This window comes from Suricata suricatta, chromosome 13 (genome assembly GCF_006229205.1).
Source record: "Suricata suricatta isolate VVHF042 chromosome 13, meerkat_22Aug2017_6uvM2_HiC, whole genome shotgun sequence".
NCBI classification, from domain to species: Eukaryota; Metazoa; Chordata; class Mammalia; order Carnivora; family Herpestidae; genus Suricata; species Suricata suricatta.
Genome location: NC_043712.1, coordinates 57,947,659 through 57,963,327, shown reverse-complemented (window position 1 = coordinate 57,963,327; position 15,669 = coordinate 57,947,659). Strand labels below are relative to the sequence as shown.

Here is a 15,669-nt window from a genome sequence, read left to right as displayed (position 1 = left end):
ATGTGATATGAGTGTAAAAATATATACATATTTGTATTTTCTATGCTCTTATTTAGTATTTTGCTGAATAAATAAGACACCAAATTTACTTTATAATCATATTTAGAAGAATATCCTTTTGAAAGTACAGCAGTATCATTTAGATATGGAAAACCTAACAAATATGCAATGAGTATGTAGCATGCTTATGGGTTCCTTTTGACTGACTCTGGCTAAAATAGTGACTATTGTTTTCACTGTGTGTTTCCAACAATTTCAAAATACAAGTTATGACTGAATTGACATATACTAACTTTTGTCTCTATTATAACAAAAACATAATGTTGTCTTCTGTACCTCATTCCCTCTTGTGACTAGAAAAGTTATTAGGTGAAACATAGAAAACTATTGGAAGTTAGAGATAAGACCAGACATTGATATACCCTCTCTCTTTTAAACTATAAACAAAAGATGCATGGTCCCATTAATTGCCCCAAATGTTCACCCATTTTCCTATATACAGAGCTGTGACTGCGATAAGAATTATTAGGTTGATTCCTTCTTAATAAAGTATCAGTAAATTCTTGTAGTTGCACTAGAAAACATTCTCTTAGACCTTTCAAGTTTTGTCTCTTGTACAATTAACTTATTCATAAACATTTATTTGTATGCTATATCTATGAGATACTCCACAGTGACACAAAAAATTAGACAATATCTTACCTTCAAATTGTTCTCCTTCTTTTGGAAATTATAGGCATATAAACACACTTTTATATTGGAGTACAGTAAGGGCACCTGGGTGGCTCAGTGGTTGACAGTCCGTCCTCAGCTCAGTTCATGATCTCACAGTTTGTGGGTTCAAGCCCCACATTGGGCTCTGTGCTGACAGCTCGAAGCCTGGAGCATGCTTTGGATTCTATGTCTCCCTCTCTCTGGCCCTCCCCCACTTGCTCTCTCTCTCTCTCTCAAAAATAAGTAAACATTAAAATTAAAAAAAAATGTTTGCTTGAGGAAACAAAAAATGATAAAACAAAGTTACAAGGTTGTCTCTTTTAATATTTTTAACCATTTGGATGCCTACTTATCCTATGTTTTAGCTAAGAAAGCTATAGTCCTTGATAGGCTGTTAATTACCCATACATTTTCTCTTCCATCACTTAGTAAGAATCCATTCTAGTGTCTTCATCTGTCTACTTCATGGAAAAAGAGGGTATGAACTTTGTGCCTATTATATCATTAGCTCTGATTGGTTGATGAGGGGGGAAAAGCATAAAAAAAAGGTGAAATTATGGCTTAAAATATTCCAATCACTATTTAATATGATCTTCGGAGTTCTGCAAATAGCCTCATTAACAATGTACTGGGAATTGCTGAATATAATTTGAAAACACACTATATTATTATAACTATTTTAAAATATATGTATAATCTTTTATTCCCCTTCTCTTTTATCATAATACTAATGGAATAAGTAGTATGTCATGTTTAAAAACAATTTTGCTTAAGATAAATTTTATAATATTGAGATTCCGAAGAAAAAAGTTAAATTATATAAGTGTAATTAGAGGAGGAAATAGAAGTAATCCTAGGCACACTGCCTTAAGAGGAAATTCATGTATTTGAAAGATAAACAAACCAAAAAGAACCCCATAATATCAAGCTAATGGGTATATAAATATGGCAATCTTCGTTATAAAAGTACAAAACTTTCCTCGCATATATAATAAGTAAAATTTTGGAATTTATAACTGTCAAACAAACTGTGTTTCTGTTATGTGATGTGCAATAGTTTGTTTGACAGTTATAAAACGCTATTTATATGCACAGCATCAAAACCACACGATATCTTGGAAGATGGCATCAGAATGGGAGGACCTCATCTCATGAACACAACTAGATAGCTATTAAACTATCCTAAATACCCAAGAAATATACCTGAAGACTGACAGAACAAACTCCATGATTAACAGGAGAGAAGAGGCCACATCAAAGAAAGTAGAAAGTGTGGAGATAGGATTTAGGAAGGAATGGATCCTGGGTGCTGTGGAGGGTTGGAAATTGTGGCCAAAGAGAAGGGAAAAAGGGAGAGGTACACACAGGAGAATGTACAGGGGAATGTTTCCCCAAAGTCATTCACTTGGAAAACAAGGTAGGCTAAGTTTCATGAGTTCTTACAACCGGTGGAGCTTAAAACCTGGAGTTTTACCGAGACAGAGGCAAATGATAAGAGACTTTTAAATACAGAGAACAAACTGAAGGTTGCTAGAGGGGAGGAGGATGGGGGAGGGTGGGCTAAATGGGTGCTAGACATTAAAGAGGGTACTTGTTGGGATAAACATCAGTGTCATATAAGTGATGAATCACTGGGTTTTACTCCTGAAACCAATACTACTCAATATGTTAACTAACTTAAGTTTAAATTAAGAATAAAAAAACTGAAGTTTTAAATGATAATTGGCTTGGCTGGTATAGAGACCAGAGGGCAGACAACTGGAGAGAAGGCAGACAAACAACCCAGGGGCAGAGAGCATGGAAACAGTGATTTGAAGGACACCTGACAGAGAAAGGACCAGAGAATATCTCCAGAAACAATAACAAAACAAGTAACAAAATGGCAATAAATACAGGTCTATCAATTATTACTTTAAATGTAAATGGACTAAATGCCCCATCAAAAGACATAGGATGTCATATTGTATAAAATTCAAGACCCATATTTATTCTGCCTACAAGAGACTCATTTTAGACCAAAAGACCTGCCAATAGAATGTGAGTGAATGAAGAAATACTATCATGCAAATGGATGTCAAAAGAAAGCCAGAGTAACAATACTCATTAGATAAACTAGATTTAAAACAAAGATGGTAACAAGAGATAAAGAAGGGCATTAGATAATAATAAAGGGGATAATCCATCAAGATATAACAATTGTAAATATTTATGCCCCCAACATAGAAAATCTAAATATATAAAACAATTATAACAAACATAAAGGAACTTATTTATAGTTATAAAACAACAGTAGAGACTTAGCACCCCACTGACATCAATGGGCAGATCATTTAAATAGAAAATAAACAGGGTGACCTCCGTGGCTCAGTCAATTAGGTGTCTGACTTTGGCTCAGGTCATGATATCACAGTTCATTGGTTCAAGCCCCACATCAAGCTCTCTGTTGACAGTGTGGAACGTGCTTTGGATTCTCTCTCTCTCTCTTTCTCTCTCTCCCTCTCGTTCTACCCCTCCCTCGCTTATACACACACACTCTCTCTTTCTCTCTCTCTCTAAAAAACAAACTTAAAAGAAAAGAAAAGAAACAAAGAGGGGTGCCTGGGGGATTCAGTTGATAAAGGGTCTGACTTTTGATTTTGGCTCAGGTCATGACCTCAAGGCTCATAAGCTCAAACCTCACATTATGCAATGTGCTGACAGTGTGTAGCCTACTTGGGATTCTCTCTCTCCCTCTCTCGCTTTCTGCCCCTCCCCTGCTCAGACACTCTCTCTCTCAAATTAAATAAACTTTTTTTTAAATAAAGAAAATAAACAAGGAAACAAGAGTTTTGAATGACACACTGAACTAGATAGACTTAACAGATATATACAGTACATTCCATACTAAAACAGCAGAATACACATTCTTTTCTAGTGCACATGGAACAATCTCCTAAAAGGTCACAAAAAAGGCCTCAACAATACAAAAATTTTGAAGTCATAACATGAACCATTTATGATCATAATGCCATGAAACTAGAAGTCAACTACACATGCACACACACAAAAAACTTGGAAAGACCACAAATATATAAAGGTTAAACCACACACTACTAAATAATGAATGAGCCAACCAGGAAATCAAAGAAGAAATTAAAAATTATATAAATGGAAACAAATGAAAGTCAAAGCACAATAGTCCAAACATTTGGAATGCAGCCAAAGCAGTCCTAAGAGGGAAGTATGTCACAATACAGGCTTTCATGAAGAAACAAAAAAATTACATTACACCTAAAGAGCTAGATAAAGAACAACAAACTATGCCTAAATCCAGCAGAAGGAAAAAATAATAAAGATTAGAGATGAAAGAAATATACAAACTAAAACAAATAAGAAACAATAGATGGGATCAATGAAACCAGGAGCTGGTTCTTTGAACAAATCAGGTTCTTTGATAAACCTCTAGCTCGACCTCTCAAAATGAGAAGAAAAAGGATTCAAATAAATAAAAATCACAAATGAGAGAGGAGAAATAACAAACACTACAAAAATACAAACAATGATAAGAGAATATTATGAAAAACTATATGCCAAACTGAAACAGGAAGAAACAGAAAACTTGAACAGACCATTCCTTTACTGGTTCAAGTAAACCAGTAAAGGAATGGAATCAAATATCAAAAAACTCCCAAGAAATGTAAATCTGGACCAGATGACTTCAGAGTGAATTCTACCACACATTTAAAGAAGAGGTAATACCTATTTTTCTCAAACAATTTTGAAATACAAAAGAGGAAAGAAAACTTCCAAATTCATTCTATGAGGCCAACATTACCCTGATACTAGAACCATTTAAATACACCACTAGAAAAGAGAAATATAGGCAAAAATCCCTGATAAGCAAAGATGCAAAAATTCACAATACATCTTAGCAAATTGTATCCAATAATACATTAAAAAAACATTTATCAGGATGAAATGAGATTTGTTCCTAGGCTGCAAGTGTGGTTTAATATTTGTAATTAATCAAAATGATACATCACATTAATAAATGAAAGGAAAAGAACCATATGATCATTATCATAGATGCAGAAAATGCATTTGACAAAGTACAGCATCCATTCATGATTAAAAAAAAAACTTCAACAAAGTTGGTTTGGAGGGAACATATATAACGCAACATAATAAAGGCCATATGTGAAAAACCAACAGCTACTGTCATCCTTAATTGAGAAAAGCTGAGAGCTTTTCCTGTATGGTTAGGAACAAGACAAGGATTTCCACTCTCAATATTTTAATTAAACATAGTACTGAAATTTCTAGCCACAGCAATCAGAATACAAAAAAGAAATAAAAATCATCCAAATTGGTTATGAGGAAATACAATTTCCACTATTTGCAGATGACATGATACTATAAATAGAAAACCTGAAAGATGCCATCAAAAAACAACTAGAACTCAAAACTAAATTCAGTACAGTTGCAGAATACAAAATCTACGTACATAAATCTGTTGCATTTCTATACATCAGTAATGAAGCAGCAGAAAGAGAAATTAAGGAATTAATCCAATTTATAACTGCACCTAGGAATAAACTTAAGCAAAGAGGTAAAAAATCTGTACTCTGAAAACTGTAAAACACTGATGAAAGAAATTGAAGATAACACAAAGACATGGAATGACATCCATGTTCATGGATTAGAAAAACAAGTATTATTAAAATGTCTATACTACCCAAAGCAATCTACAAGTCATGCAACCCCAATCAAAATACTACCAGCATTTTTCACATAGCTAGAACAAATAATTCTAAAATTTGTACAGAATCACAAAAGACCCTAAATAGTGAAGGCAATTTTGAAAACGAAAAGTAAACCTGGAGGCATCACAATTCTGGACCCTAAGTTATATTACAAAGCTATAGTAATGAAAACAGCATGGTACTGACACAAAAATAGACACAGAGTACAATAAAAAGGAATAGAAAATCCAGAAATAAGACTGCAACTATATGATCAAGTAATCTTTGACAAATCAGGAAAGAATATCCAATGGGAAAAAATTTCTCTTCAACAAATGGTATTGGGGAACTGGATGGCTACATGTAAAAGAATGAAACTTGACCACTTTCTTACACCATACCCAAAAATAAATTCAAAATGGGTCAAAGACCTAAATGTGAGGCCTGAAACTATCAAAATCCTAGAAGAGAATAGATGCAGTATATTCTTTGACAATGGCTGTAACAACTTCTTTCTAGAGTTCTTCTTTCTATGTTTCCTGAGGCAAGGGAAACCAACCAAAAATAAACTATTGGGACTTCATCAAAATAAAAAGCTTCTGAACAGCAAAGAAAGAAGCAATAATACCAACAGGCAACATACTAAATGGGAGAAGATATTCATGAATGATATATCTGATAAGGGGTTAGTATGCAAAATATATAAAGAACTTATACACCTCAATACCTAAAAAACAATTAATCCAAATGGATTAAAATGGGTAGAAGATAATGAACAGATATTTCTCTAGAGAAGACATACAGACGACCAACAGATACATGAAAAGATGGTAAACATCACTAATTATCAGGAAATGCAAATCAAAACTACAATGAAATATCACCTCACATATCAGAATGGCTAAAATCAATAACAAAAAAGACAACAGGTCTTTTCTGCACATACTCATTAACAGGTGTTAACACCTGTTAATGAGTATGTGCAGAAAAGAGAACTCTTTGCATTGTTGGTAGGAATGGAAACCGGCACAGCAACTCTGGAAAACAGTGTGAATGGTTCTCAAAAAAAAAAAAAAAAAGAAAGAAAGAAAGAAAAATAGGACTACCTTATGATCCAGCAACTGTACTACTGGGTATTTACTGAAAGATACAAAAATACTAATTTGAAGATATACATTACATGCACCCTGATGTTTATAGCAGCATTATCTACAATAGCCAAATTATGGAAACAGCCAATTTGTCCAATGGATGATGAATGGATAAATAAGAAGTGGTATATGTGTGTACAGATATATAGATATAAATATTTGTGTATAAATATACATACATAACAGAATATTACTCAGCCATAAAAAATGAAACCTTGCCATTTGCAAGTACATGAATGGAACTAGAGAGTATTATGCTAAGTGGAATAAGTCAGAGAAAGACAAATACCATTAGATTTCACTCATATGTGGAATTTAAGGAGTAAAACAAATGAATAAAGAAAAAGAAAGAGAAAGGCAAACCAAGAAATGGACTCTTAACTCTAGAGAACAAACTCATGGTTACCAGAAGGGATGTGGGTGGGTGGATGGACAAAATAGATGATGGGGATTAAGGAGGGCACTTGTCATGATGAGCACTAGGTGTTCTATGAAGTGTTGAATCACTGTACTGTAAATCTGAAACTATTACACTGCATGTTAACAAACTGAAATTTAAATGGAAACATAAAAAACACAACAAAATATTATTATCTACTTAAGAAATAATAAAATTGGAAATTAATAAAAATTGACTTGCTTAAAGCCATAAAAGGGCTGAACTTAAAACTCAATAGGATTGAAATATTGCTTTGCATAGTTTTTGCAGTCATACCTTTAATGATTAAGTGATCCATAAATTTTAGTTTTGTCTTAATTCAAAATTGGAATAGAGAAAGATTTCATGAAGAAAAGTCAGTAGGCATGAAGAAAAAAATGGGAATGATTTATTCAAATGTATATGAGTGCTTAGAAATTATAAAAAAGATGTTGAATGATGATTTGGATTAGAGTTGATATAATTTAGATATTAGTCTCTCCATTGATAGAACTGGTCATTGTGTGATTTATGTGCCAATTTTGAAATATTCTCTCCCAAAAAAGCTTTTTTAAATGATATCTCAAATAAAGGCATAAAACTTTTTTTTTAATTTCCTTGCATAAAAAGTATAGAGTTAGATTGCAAAAACACTAGGTAACCTTCAGAAATTCTTTCTAGATTTTGGCTAGCTTTCTTTCAAGGAGTTCTGAAAATTTTATGTTGACTTGGAATCTATATGAAGCAATCTTGGGTAATATGGGTAATTTTTTGTTCCTTCTAGTTCTTGGGATTTCTTCTAAGTAGTATTTGGAATTATAGAAGTATCTTAAAGTTGGGCAGCCTGTATGAATATGAAAACTGATAGAAACTGCCTTGGGGGAATTTCTAGTTATGAATGGTTAAAAGAACACTGAACATTTCAACAACTCTGTTAGATGTCCCATGATTTCTGAAAAGAGGTCAGAATATTAATAAATGAAATACAGGATTGATGTAGTTCCCAAAGTGATGTTAAAAAAATAACAGATTTAATATATCATTGACCAATATTCCCCAGGTGTAAAAGGAAGAAACTGAAAGAATTCAGACCATGGACAAAAGTTGGAATTTTAGTAAAAATGAGACAAAATTGTCCACAACTATCTTTGAGCTCTGATATACATTGATATGCAATAGAATAATCCCCTCCCAATCCATTTTTCAACCTCTCCTACCCACATCTCCATATACCCTTGCTCTGTGTTTCATGAGCTCAACATTCATGCACTGTATCAACCAGATTCTCTTTCCTTGTGGTTTCTTGTTGGTTCAGGTAATGTGAAGCATCAGCAGTATATGAAAAGATAAAAGAAATGAAGAATTAGGGTATTTATCACCCCCCCTTTTTTTTTTTACCTGGTAGGACACATGTTGCTTTCCTTTACTTAAGGTCAGGTTCTTCTTGGACAGATCTTTCTGTGTTCTGATAACCCTATGTTTCATCAAGCCTGGACATGGAGATAGCTTCCAGGTGTAGTTAATACAGGATGTTTCAATAGTTTGTGTTGATTATTTTGCTATGGAAAAAAAATCTTCTTTGCAATAGGGTTCATAAATATTATGCTCATAATTCAGATTGTGCTAGTTATAAATTGCTTTGGAGTGTGTATCTTGGTTTCCTTAGAAATTGCTTTTCCTAAGTAGAAAGTGGCAATTATGGTCTGCAGGGGCACTCAGAAATAGTATCTGTTTCTGAACTACAGGAAGGCATGAAGGTGTGGAATTTTTCAGGGAGCACCAGATGTGGTGGCTCCAGTGTCACATGGCCCAACATGTCCCCATTCACTATTCCTTGGGGGAATAGCTTATAATTCATCCATTGTTATCGCATCCTGGAAGACTAGTGAGCCTGGAGCTTTTGATTTAAATATTCTAGAATTAAGTGCTTATGTGAGAAAACAGAGCTATGAATAAATAGATGGTAAAATGCCTATTAACTACAGCATATAATTACATAGTACATAATCACCTCTGTGGTTGTTACAGGCCAAACAATAGTAGACAAGTGAGGTATACATTAAGCATAAACCATGTTATTTAGAGGCCTGAAACTTAGAATGTACTTACCAAGGAAAGAAGTTCACGTGTTACTCATTGTCGAAGTAGCTAAGAATACATTCCTATTCCCTGAAGATCTAGCCTCTCACAATGGGGAATGCTGTGGGAATGGTGCTTTTGTAAACCTCATTTAGTGACAAGGCTATACCTTCTACAGCTATTTAACAGCTATTTTACATTTTTTTCTGGAAGACCAAACTAGCCTTTTCCCCCTGTAACATTATTTTAAATTCTGATTCAAAGTTGGGATTTCAGGGCTGATACTGGTTCTTATGGTGATAGCTGCACTGTCAGACAGACTTTAAAGGAGATTCCAGGGTCCCTTCCTTTGTGGTATGCTATCAGACCAGTGTTCTCCTCCTCCCTTACACATTTTAAAGGAGCAAGGTGCCATGCTGTGAGGTGTCCTATGGAGAGAGACATGAGGCATGGAGCTTCAGGCAGCCTCTGGGAGCTGACTGGAATTTCCAGGCAGCAGGCGGCAAGGAGTTGGAGCCCTTGATCTTATGGCCACAAGAAAGTGACTTCTGCCCACAACCTGAGTGAACAGGAGAGTGGATCCGTCACTGCTAGAGCCTCCACTGAGAAGTTAAGTCCTCTCTGATGTATTGACTAAATCCTTGCAAAGGATGAGGAGTCCCTGTCCCTACCCATAGAAACTGTGAAAGGATAAATATATGTTATACTAAGCCACTAAGTTTGTGGTAATTTTTTACACAGCATAGGGAAATGATACACTTGCCCAACACATACGTGGTTAGTAAGCAGTGACTAAGTACCATGAACCAAGAATTAGTCACTGTTTGAAAAGACAAGAGATAAATCCATGTGTTCAAGGAAGTTACACTAGGTGATTTCTAATATACATAGCTAAAAAAAAACCCAAACAGGTAAGATGCATTCCTTTCAGATGGAGATACATGAAAACTATTTACAATGCTAAATGACGTTTCTACTTTCAGTAGATATAAGAACAAAACAGATTTACACAATAGTATTAGAAGTTTTATTCAGCTCCATCAATTAAAATCTGACTGTAAAATGCACGTATTTTTGCCATTCTGACATGTGCAATAAGGAATCACCATTATCCTTTGTGATAATTATCTTGGTATAATTACCATTATGTGAGGGTATATATCCTTGCCATTTCTTCCTCTAGCATCAGGTATAAGAGTAAAACTTGCAAAAATTTCACAAAACTCAACAATGCTAATAGAAAATCTGTGACTTGCCTTTGCTCAGGGGCCTTACTAACCTTCTCCGTGTGGTTCCAATTTTAGTATATGTGTTGTTGCAGTAAACCCTATGCTTTGTTTTTGCATTCAATAGCCACTACCTTACATAGCCAAACTTCTATATCAAATCTATATCAGAGAGTTGCTCACTGTCTTAGGTGACCTTTTCAGCAAGGTTTTTGAGTGTCTGAATTTCATGAATGAAATAGATTAACAAAACAAATCATAGTAACAGGGGCATAAAGAAAGAGAATTAAAAAAAGAGATCTAGTTAATACAGATATTAATTTAAAAGGCATATGCAATGATGTTTGAAAACTGGTGCCAGTTCTTTTGTTTGTTTGCTTGGATATTTGCAGTTTCTGAAGCTTTAGGGACTTCACATCAAAGTAACAAAAGAGTGGCTAAACCCTGATATATTATAAAGAGCTTCTGCAGCAATAATTAATATGAGGGGGCACTGACACTAGAACTAATCTTGGAAACCACTCTCAAGGTGATGGGGAAAATAAATGTGCCGTGGGAGCACCGCATAGTGCTGCACCATCATTGTTACATCCTATCATTGATCATTGATGATAGCAAAGAAGTGATCACTCACAAGGCAGAACTAATAATAGTCTTCAAATACAGCAGGATCTTTACTCACTTATACGTTTGGTAACAGTCCATGTCAAGTGATGAATGAGATTTTTACTGCCCCAAAGGGCACAAGCTATGAGCTTCCTTTTCTTCCTTTTCCTGCTGCATTACAGAGAGAATTGGAGACTGTTAATTTGCTATCCTGTAATAGCTCTTTTGGATACTGATTTTTTTTCCAGATGTCAATATGTGGTTTTAAGAGATTATCCAAGTATTAGTATGATTACATGTATGGGTACCATAGACAGGGTCAATTCTGCCCTGAGCCATACACTCAAAATGACATCACAATTCAGGGAATTCCTTGGCTGCATCAGGCATGGGAGGTGTCCACTGTGTTTTTTCACAGTGGTGGTGAAGGTGCCATTGTCAGCATTGGTACCATTACTGGGGTCCCACTAATTCAATGCTTCCTTCCTGTTATAAAAAGACACTCAAGGCTCTTTAGTTACCCGAAACAATGTGCAAGCCATGGCTCCTAGGTAACCTGATCCTTGTCAGGTTCACGGGCTTCACTGAAACTGTGACCTCTGCTTTCCTACCCTTGAACTCTGCGGCTGCACTTTTGCCCTCATGATGCCTGCTGACTCTTAGAATCAGTAGTTTTGTTGCAGATAATCAACATTTTTCTAGGAGTCAACTGTAAGCTCTGTATGAGACTCACAGAGGAACAATAACTCTTTGGAAACGAAGAGGTAGCCATGCAAAGTAAACCAGTGTCTGGCCCATCTCTATTGCCTCATATCTTCCTGGAAGCATTTATTTTAGTTTCATAAGCAAGTTGATATTGTAAATAAGTCTCCCCCATGATCCTAAGATAACACTGGGGTCTCACAATCTAGATGGGAATGTGCTTATGTTGTATAATTCTGATTCCTCCTATTGTATAAGACTCCAATAATAACATCCTTGTTTCTTTTTTTTTTAACATCCCTGTTTCTCATCATGACCCCCAAAGCATCATTTAATAGCTCACCTTTTCCCTCTGAACTTTTGTATGCATGAAATCCAGTCTTACAAAACGATAAAGGATACCTATGTGATTACCTAAAATAAATAAGATCATAATCAACCTGAAAGAAAACATTATACTCGTCCAGAAATTCCTTACCAGGAATACTCCAAAGAAGAAATAGTGTGTTTATCTATGGTAATAACAATACAGCTGCCTAGCAATCAAGTTAGCTTTACTGTCATCTTTGTCAAGCAGTGTGTTTACACTGGAGACAATTTGAGGAAAGAGAAATCTGTATTGTGATATCAGTACAATGAAAGCATATTTCTAAACACAGTCAGCCTCTTGTTTATGAAGCGCGATGATGATTACTTACAACACAGTGAGCAGATAGGCTTGGATTATTAAAAGTTTAAAAGTGGCATAGTGCATTTAAGGCTCAATCATTTCAACTTTTCTCCAAAATGACTTTTTCAACATATTCTATAACTATGGACTATTTCACTGAAAGGATGGAATGATCTTGTTATAGTTTCTGTGTGCCTGCATTTTATAATCTCTGTATAAGTGTATATTTTAGAATGTCTGTGCATGTGAGTGTATGTGTATGTGAAGGTATAAAAAATTATTTCTCGATTTTGCTCTTGGTTTTTAAGATGACTTGTCTTAAGAAAAGATAAAACAGGTTTATTTTAGTGAAGTTAATTAGAAATGAGTATTTTTTAAATTAAACTATTAACCAATCATACAAGAACCTCATTTTTTTCTCTAACAGCTCTTTTTTCCTAAAGAAGTTCAGAAGGCTGGTGTCTCAAAAGGACTGTTGAATGTGTATTTGTATATAATAATTATCCTCTTTCTGGACTTCAGCAAGTACACTTAGACCAACTCAAATGAACTACAGATTTAGTACCCTCAGCAGGAAAGCAGGGGCATACAGAAAAGAGGATCTTTGGGGTTTTGTTAAGGAGGAGAGGAATGTCAGTAAGTAGAAAGAAATATAGGATTGGGACTTCTCTCTGCTAAATGGTTTTAAGAATACTGATTAATTAGATCTTAAAGGCACATGCAGGAGGACTGGAGGACTTTGCTGTCAACTGGCCAAGTAGGAAAGAATTGAAGAATTTTTTTTCAATGCTTACTAATGCCTTCTCACAGAACTTATTCAAGGTACACTAAGGAGTTGGTGAGATTGACTACTCACCCTTCAAGTCACCCCCTCCCCCACTCCTTGGAAACACATTTGCTTTCCCTTTCTTTTACAGTAAACATTTTCTCTTCATCAATGTGGATGAAATCACTGTTGTAATACTTCCACAAATATTTGTATTGGAAATACTATATATTTTACTAGGAAAGGCATCAGGGTATTTCATAATGTACAGGAGCTATATAAAGAGTTCTGGATCCCAGGGCGCCTGGGTGGCTCTGTCGTCTGAGCATCAGACTTCGGCTCAGGTCATGATCTCAGGTTCATGGGTTCGAGTCCCATGCTGGGATCTGTGCTAACTGCTGGCTCACAGCCTGGATCCTGCTTCAGATTCTGTGTCTCTTTCTCTCTCTGCCCCTCCCCTGTTCGTGTTCTGTCTCTCAAAAACAAATAAATGTAAAAAATAAAGAAGAATTCTGGATCCCAACTGCAGCCCCTTTCCTTTTCTGCCTAGATGACCTCAGTCACCTTATCCAGCCTTTCTGAGAATCATCTGCAAATAAAGGCCATTAGGTATTCTTTACATGCTGACTTGAGGATTACCTGAGGAAATGCATGTAAAACCACCTACCTTGTGTTCCTAAAATAGGGGAGAGGTCCTAGTTTTATTCCATTAGGAGGAGTGTAAGGCACCAAACAGCAGGTGGAGATTTTTATGAGACTGAAAGACTTTTCCTGTGCTCCAGGTGTAGAGCCAGGAAGATGATGACTAAAGCTTTTTCAAATAATACATTGATTTACCCCCAAAATAACTTTTGTAATGATAAGTTAAATTACAAGTACAAACACCTGCAACAACCTTGCAAAGTCATTTATGTGGCCCATAGGCTTTTGGACAAGAAGGTGGGTTGCTTGAACTCATGTCTCACCAGTTATGTCATCCAAAAATGTTGACAAAATTTCAAATACTTTCAAATTGATAATTTGTTCAAATGTCATAGTAATCCTATGAGTAGGTTTGAACATGAAAACTCTGAGGTCACAGTTGATTAAGTGGATCTTAATGGTGGTGTTGGAATTTCACCCAGTATTTTGGAGTAAAAAACAATGGGTACTTTCTACAGCACCACCATTGAATTCTGATTTATAGTTATGAAAAACAGTGGATGGTGAAATGTTACTGATAATTTTATACATAATGGGTCATAGATAAGCAAAATCTTTTCCCCCAGTCTCTTCAACTGTTAGGAAGAGACCTTATATTTTCATGATCAATGATTAACATCTAATGTCCACTAAAAAAATAAGTAATGAACAACAGCAACAACCATAAACCTAAAGGCACACTTCCCAAGTTCTGCTAAAAACTAATTTTTACTTATTTACATCGTTATGCCAATAAAAGGGACCTTAGCTTGTTGAGTCTTTTTGATCTAAGCTTTGGGACCAAAAAAAAAGTCAATTCTACAAGGTTCTTTGGTAAATCTGTACATTACAATTGAGATCAGCATCAGTGTTAACCTTTCTGTTGCCTGCAAATAGCAATTATAGCATAACCACAGGGTAAATCTAGGGCTTTATGTCCCTGAATGCAGGAGTAATTTGAATTGCTCTGATGGTAAATTTGAATTGTTTAACATATATTTTCTGCAAATCAGAATTGCATTTAATAAGTTACTTCACCTCTCCAAATTTATGATTTTCCTTTTTTTAGAAATCAAGTGATTTCAAGAGTAGAGGAAGTTTAGAATACTCATAAGAAAACGGAATAAATCAAGAAACATTTTCCTCATTTAATCATGGCTTAAACTGAGCATAAAGCAAGATTCTTAGAAACATCATATAATTATACAATGTCTAGAATTTTTTCTTCAATAAAGCAGTTTAAAATGTTCAATGCTTATGTTTTTTAAATTTTTTATGTTTATTTATTATTGAGACAGAGAGAAACAGAGCATGAGTAGGGGAGGGACAGAGATAGAGGGAGACACAGAATCCGAAACAAGTTCCAGGCTCTGAGCTGTCAGCACAGAGACCCACACAGGGCTCTAACCCACAAACTGTGAGATAACCTGAGCTGAAGTCGGTCACTTAACTGAGTGAGCCACCCAAGCACCCCAATGGTTATGTTTTTTTAAACCATTTAAGTTCTAGTTTCAGGTAACTAAGTTGTCAAATAAGTGGGAAAAATTAAAAATAAAACTTTCTTCTCTTATCTTTTACCATTTACTCTTTTCTGTTTCCCTTTCTCTCAAGTACAACCTATGGCATATCCTGTTTTTCCATCTCCTTACTTTCCAATATCTACTCTCTATTCTTAATTTGTTCTACCGCTAATTCCAAACTTCCAAACAGAGACAAATGAAGCATGCAATGTATGTAATCTGTTGGTTTACACTTTCTTCTTATGGCAATCTGCTTTCTTCCTTCTTCCTTTGTGCAATTCTCCCCTTACTCACTTGCTTTCTTTTTGACCATCATTTTACCTCTTCTCCTTCCTACTCTATTATTAACTGAACCTTCTCTCCTCAATATCACAACACATGTCTTTCTAATGTTGGGGGTGGATCTCACATTGCC

At 35.2% G+C, this 15,669-nt stretch overlaps 1 non-coding gene across 1 annotated transcript; it reads right to left on the bottom strand.

Annotated features, from left to right (window-relative positions):
- Positions 1-10,302: 10,302 nt before the first annotated feature.
- Positions 10,303-10,411, bottom strand: LOC115277158. Its single transcript, XR_003902264.1, has one exon. It is a non-coding gene; the product is annotated as a U6 spliceosomal RNA (small nuclear RNA).
- Between the last annotated feature and the right edge of the window lie 5,258 nt (positions 10,412-15,669).